The 7,059-nt window shown below is 54.7% G+C and overlaps 1 pseudogene; it reads left to right on the top strand.

The window, feature by feature from the left end:
* The first annotated feature begins 3,514 nt into the window (after positions 1-3,514).
* Positions 3,515-6,619, top strand: LOC136528956 (uncharacterized; annotated as a pseudogene).
* The last annotated feature ends 440 nt before the right edge of the window (positions 6,620-7,059 follow it).

Raw genomic sequence — 7,059 nt, forward strand, 5'->3', positions numbered from 1 at the left:
ATGACGCCTACCAGTATAATCCCCATCGCCATAGGACCAAATACTTTGCATGCAAACCTGAATTTGGAAACTTATAATGCTATAAACAGGTTGGTCCTTGCTCATCAAAATTTCCTGCTAACTTGGGGCATGTTCGGCAGGACTGAAAAATAAGCCAAAATACTGTTCTGGCTGATTATTGTGAGGGAAAAATACTGTTCTGTCTGAAAACACTGTTCACATGGAACAGTGCCACTGTGAGTGCGCTGGCCAGCCCAGCCCCAGCCGGCGAGCCAACCGAACGCGCTCTTGATACTTGGATCATCAAATCTGGCCTCAACTCCAATGGCATGTATTTGATGTTGTCTAGAAAGCACACGTTTTTGAGGAATTTTTCAATCAAAGAAATAAATATGCATGAAACATCAGACTAGTAAGGATACAAATGGGTAACAAATAACGATTTCCAGGTTACCTATTTGTCGGTGTTTTGGACCGGCGGGTCCTCAACCGACTAGTGAAAATATACTGCGTGTCCCTAATCCTGGATGGTGATGCAAAGAGACACAAGGCTTATACTGGTTCAGGCAATAGGTGTCCTACGTCCAGTCTAAGGGAGCGATCTTGTATTCCTTGCACCGAGGTGCTTGTAGTAGGGGCTTACAAGCTGAGCGGGAGATGGAGCTAGTCCTAGGTCTCTGCGTAGAGTGGCGTGGGTTGCTTGAGATGTTGATCTCTTGCAGTGAGGAAGCATGCGTGTTACAGGGCGTTGTGCGTCGCTTGCACCGGTCTGTCTCTCCCCCCTAGAAGCGGCCCTGGCCACTCTCTTTTATAGTCGAAGGGGGGCGGTACATGTATTTGCTACGTGGCGTTTTATGAGCAGAGGCGGTATGTCCGAGCCCTGTAGCTCGTCACTGTGGCGACATGGTCGGTGGAGCGGTCTTGTCCTCGGCGCACTGGAGCGACGCGCCGGTCACGCCTGATCCTGTGCGACGTGGGAGCTCCTGTGGTGGCAGGCGCACCTTCTTCTGTTGGAGGTGTGCTGGTCACCGTATGTTTGACCGGCACGGAGTGCCGAGGCTGGGTTGATGCGATGGCGCGAGTACGATGATTCCGAGGCTACAGGAGCTAGGCCCTGTGCACGACGTGGGAGCTCCTGCAGCCCGACGCAGGGCATGGCGCATACTGCGGGCGACGTGCGGTCCCAGAGTGTTGATAACGTAGAGAGCCGAGGCCCAGGCGATGCAGAGGCTAGACCGTCGTGGGGGGCTCGGCGGGCGCGAGTCCCGAGGCTACAGGAGCCCGGAAGCGGGTAGCCGAGGCTCGAAGGGAGCAGTTGGTCTTGTACATCGATTCCAAGGCTACAGGGACCCGGACTTGACTTTCCATGCCTGAGCAGGGGTTATGCAGCACAGTGTGGCATGGGTGTCCGTCGTGGGCACAGTGCCAAGCACAGTGGCCGGTAACCCCCGCCCCGTCCTGTCTCGAATAGCATGGGGTCGATGTGACTCCCGTCTCGTCGGCCACCCCGCTATACTGTGCCGTCGTGCGGCTGACGTCGCGGGAGTGGTTGACGCGTTAGTTGGATGTGACGTCCCGTCAGAGAAGTCGATCAAGGCGGCGGTGACGGGGTTGATGCCGAGCCGGCCTCGAGCGAGTCGATAGCTGGGTGCTCGTCCGAGGCCTTGCGCGCGGGGCCTCGGGCGAGTCGGAGAATCGGCACCTCGTCCGAGGCCTTGCACGTGGGGCCTCGGGCGAGTCGGAGAATCAGCACCTCGTCCGAGGCCTTGCGCGCTGGGCCTCGGGCGAGTCGGAGAACCGGCACCTCGTCCGAGGCCTTGTGGCGCGGGGCCTCGGGCGAGTCGGAGAATCGGTACCTCGTCCGAGGCCTTGCGCGCGGGGCCTCGGGCAAGTCGGAGAACCGGTACCTCGTCCGAGGTCTCGCGGTTGTCTCTTGGCTTCGATATTTACAAGGTCTAAGCGATTTTTTCGGTTCTCGCTTAGGGGACCCCTTTTTATGGTACCCGACACTATTTTACCAGTTTATTATCCCACAAATTGGTCTTTGCTCATAAAAATTTTCCTGCTATCTTGATCCTTGGATCATCAAATTTGGCTACAACTCAAATGGCATGTATTTGTTGTAGGCAAGAAAGCACGCGTTTTCAATTTTTGAAAGAAATAAATATGTTTGTGTCAGGGTTATGATACCCCAGGTATCTCAAGACACCGATTAGTCAGCCGCTCGGGCGGCCCATGGTACATGAGCTGGTATAAGCCCGAGCGACCGAGGCCCAGCTAAGCTATGTGGACTTGGGCCAAACACTAAGGAAGGGGTTGGTCGTGACCTCTCCTCTCTGCCTTCATCATACGCCGCGCGGCACCACACGACCTCTCCCCCGTCCCGACCCCTAGGAGGAACGGGGAGAGATCGGACTCTGCCAGATCAGAGCAAGCACGCCGCACTAACCCCGCAAGGACCGAGGGGACAGCAGCCCCCTCAGCCTGGTCAGACGCCATCCCTGCGCCATGCAGCAAATATAAGACAACTCCACTAAGCAGTGGCGGCCAGTACGGTGACCCACCGTTCAAATACGGCCCGACGAGACGGGTGTACGACTCCACCCGCTACGGCATTAACTTTGAGGCCATCCAAGCTAGCGAAGGCCACGACCCCAGGGCTCGGGATCGTGGCCACCAGCCCCGCAAGCAGCAAGACGACCAACGACCTAGGGGCAGCTACCAACTCCCGTACGACGTCCCTAGGCGATCAGGAGGCGATGACGAAGGCCACGTCGCACAGGACGGCTGGCAAATCACCACCGTGCCTATAGTGCCGCCACAACCGGCACAGTAGCGCCACGCCACCCCATGCCGCGACGTGGGCACAAGACCATGACGACAACCATGCTCAGACGTGCGCTACACCAAGCCAAGATGACGTTTCTTGCAAGCCAAGTTAGCTAGGTTCCCCCCCTCAGGCTCAAGACCCTTCGGTCGGGAGAACCTCCTTCTCTGTATGTGACCTGGCACCGGACTGTATATAAGGGCAGCCAGTGCACCCTTCCAAGGCATCGGACTCCCAAAACCTTCATTTGGGCAGTCCATCTCCTAGGTCTAGCTCCACTCTCCTAACTCTTCCATCATTCTTGCCCCCCCATTGTAAGAACTTCAGAGCATTAAACATGCACTCAATCATCTCTGAAACTGGATGTAGGGCTCCGGCCTGAACCAGTATAATTCTTCGTGTCTTTTGGATGCTACCGTTGTCTTCCTGGCGCAACACGACAATCGTATAAATTTACTAGTCGGTTAACAAAAGACCGACAGTTTGAAACATCAGAACTAACAAGGATACAGATAGGTAAACCAATAATGTTTTCCAGGTTCCCTATTTTACCAGTTCATTATCCCACATATATTAATAACCATTATTACATGTCTTGCTGTATTAATTTATTTTAGCTAATTTTGGACCAACCATGAAAAGGTCTGGCCGGTGTAAAATTAGCCAAACGGAGAGCGAGCGACGCCCATGACAGATGGATCCTCCACCAGGTGTCAACTAGTAACCGGCCCTCACAGCTGCCATCCCAAGTGCCAAGTGCCAACTATTTGACAGGTTCTGTTTGCAAACATGGGGCTCTTCTGTTGCCCGGCTTTTTCTCATCTTGCTGCTGCCTTCTTCGTCTTCTCCCCTTCTCCTCCTCCCTCTCCACTGCGCCACAACACGCCATTCCTGGCCATTTCCTGCTTACGAAGGTACGACGGTTTCTCCACCCCTCATGGTTTTGAGACACGCAAACAAGACCATGTTATACTATTCCTATTCATTGTTCCTGTGGTTGAGAAAGCAACCATGAATTGAGTGGCATTAGGTTCCAGGTACGTTGCTGTCGTCCTTCGCTCTTCTTCCAGGGAAATTCGCTCGCCTATTTGCCATGGAACTATCCGCCTAGACGAGCGAATTCGATGCGTTGCCACATGCTTTGTGATTTGGGTGCCTAGCTTTTGATTAGATTCAACGATTTCTTTCCTCTCCGTTTAGGTTTTATTTTTCCTTGGCATAACTGAAAGAATCCCATGCATATTTTATATTCGTATAAGGCCCTCTTTCGAGTGTAGGAGGTTTTTTACGTGAAAATGAATCGATTTTTGTAAAATCCCTGTATAATTCGTGTGAAATTCCCGCCTTCTAGAGGGGGGGCCTAAATATTTTTTGTTCTTAAAAATGAATTAGTAAAAAGAAATCTTTGTATTGGAGTGGAATGTCTTTACCGTGTTGTAGGACAAATGGAATGCAATCAAAACATTTCTTTTTGGATAAAAAAGAGAAAACATTAATTGTCATTACAACGTGCCAGGAGTGTCTCGTGTCTGTCACGGACAACAGAGAAGAGAGATACACAAAATTGCAAACATGGCATGCATGTTGTCTCAACATGGGTCAACCACATACAAATCGGAGATGAGAAAAATACAAATCTCCCAAATCACGTCTCATTCTGCCTTGCACTTCTTGTACCGGCAAAACAATTGACAAATCTCTCTGCTCTGTGTTGCGATGCAGCGGAAGCCGCCCATGGCCACGCGGCCGTCGCTGCGGTCGAGCGACGGCGCGCGCCCAAGAAGCAAGAGCGGGACCGGGTCCGGGACCGGCAGGCCCCCGTCGAGCCCGCGCATCTCCAACCCGTCACGCCCGTCCTCCGCGGCGGCGGCGGCCGACAAGCCGATGCCGTCCTTCCTCCGTCCCACCGTGAGCTCGTCGATGCACAGCTCCTCGTCGACTTCCTCGCTGGCGTCGCCCTCCCACTCCTCCTCCACCTCCGCAGCCGCCGCCGGCTCCAAGGGCACCGCCGCCACGGTGAGGCGGCCGATCACGCCCAAGGACAAGGCCCTGGCGCAGCCTGTGGGCGCGCCGCGGCCGATCACGCCCAAGAAGGACAAGGCCCCGGCGCAGCCTGTGGGCGCGCAGCGGCCGATCACGCCCAAGGATAAGGCCAAGGCCAAAGCGCCGGCGCCGGCGTCGACCTCCACGTCGCGATGGGCCGCGGTGTCGCCGAGGCAGCTGATGCAGAGGGCGTCCAACGCGTTCAAGGCCAGCAGCAGGTCCCGCAGCAAGAAGAGCAAGGAGGAGGCGGCGGCGGCGGCCTCGGCGTCCGGCAGCAAGGGCGGCGCTGGTGCTTCCGTCGCGAGGGCCAAAGGCCAGACGGCGAGAGCACAGCCCGTCGAGGAGCAGCACCAGCAGCCGGAGACGCCCGCCGAGCCGTCGCCTGTCGTGACTCCCGTGGAAGCAGAAGCAGAGGAGCCTGTCCTGTTGGAGTCCGAAGCTGCTGACCAGAATGAGCAGGACGTCGCGACGGCGCAGGAGGCTGTCGGTACTGACATCACGACGGTGGCGGTGAGGTATCAAGAGGAGCAGGTCGCCGCAGGACAGCCGATGGGAAAAGCGGAGGAGGAGGACGTCGTTGTGGAGGAGAAGATCATACAGGTGGAGGCTGAGCAGGTGAAGGCGGAGAAGCCGGAGCTGCACGAAGACACGCCGCAGAGCAGCGAGGCTGTGCAGACAGAAACGGAGGCCCAGAAGCACACGGACGATGGCTCGCCGGCCGTCGTTGTAGAAGAAGCCGCGGCGAAGGAGGCGCCAACGCCTGAGGGAGAAGACGAGCTGGCAATGGCAACCAGGACGGTGGAAGGGAAGGTCGTCGAGGAGAGCCAGCAAGCTGAGGTGACTGAGAACTCTGAGACGAACGCGATCTCTGAGGAACCAAAACAAGAAACCGGCGTGATCTCTGAAGAACCCAAGGAGGAATCGAGCGTGATCTCTGAAGAACCAAAGGAAGCAGCTGATCCCGCGCCTTTGCAGAAGCACGAGGAAGAGGTGGCCCACGAGCCAACAGCGGCTGCCGGATCGAGCGCGTCAGCTCCGACGACGCCACTGAGAGAAGCGGCCAACGACGACGACGACGACGATGTGGAGGCAGTGCCTAAACAGGTGAGCGCTTCGGAGCCCGTGACGCCTGTGGCAGAAGCCATCAGCAAGGGGAAGGAGGTGATGGAGACTCAGCAGCAGAGCACGTCGGCGCCGACGACGCCGGCGGGCGCGGCGAAGAAGAGCGTGCCATCGAAGCAGGCGGCGATCCCCGAGGGGACGACGGCGTCGTCGGCGCTGGCGTTCAAGGGGCGCAAGGTGAAGACGGCCATGGAGAAGCGGTCGGAGGAGGAGCAGCCCAAGAAGAAGGAGGTGGCGCGGAGCAACGACGTGATCGAGGAGGCCAAGAGTAAGCTGATGGAGAAGCGGAAGAGCAAGGTGAAGGCGCTGGTGGGGGCGTTCGAGACCGTCATGGACAGCCCCCGGGCAAGCTGATTTGGATGTTTGGAGGGAAGGCCGAGTGGCGGTTGTGCCTGGTTTGAACTTTGGTGGGGGTGTTTGGATTGTTGCTTTCTTGTTTGTTGGTCGATCGTTGCTTCTTGTGATCACTGGAACAAATGGAGATGTGTTGTTGCTGATTTGATTATTTCTTGATGAACCTGTTCTTTATATGAGGAGAAAATAGCAGTGTTTATTTGGTTTTGACCGATGCAATATGTACGGTTTCTTCTTCTTAGATTTTGACAATGTATAATGTAGTATATGTGATTTAGCTTTCTTTTCTTTTTCTATAAGAAAAAGAGAAAGAGTATGTCCAAAACAGATGAAATATTTAGAAACATACGCTTGCAACTATAGATGAAAATGGACGGAAACGAATGAAAAATAGCTCTACCGTTTTCGTTTTCATATTTTTTGACGGAAACGAGAGCGGGAGCCGGACAGCCGGGAACGAAAACAGTAGCGGGATAAACGGTAATACAAAAACGGATAAATACGACCGGAAAATAGACGTAAACGAACGATAAGCAGAAACTTAAGCCCGGATTGCACGCCGCATATGATAGCTCAAATATAGAAACCAAGGTGCATCAGTAAATAGATAATACACCTAACCACACATAAATATTATTACATTGTTTCTCCGCTGTCATAAGTACTCCAAGCAGCAAGCTGATCACTGAATCACGACAAACCACTTCTTCTGA

This window comes from Miscanthus floridulus, chromosome 19, assembly GCF_019320115.1.
Source record: "Miscanthus floridulus cultivar M001 chromosome 19, ASM1932011v1, whole genome shotgun sequence".
Taxonomy (NCBI): Eukaryota; Viridiplantae; Streptophyta; class Magnoliopsida; order Poales; family Poaceae; genus Miscanthus; species Miscanthus floridulus.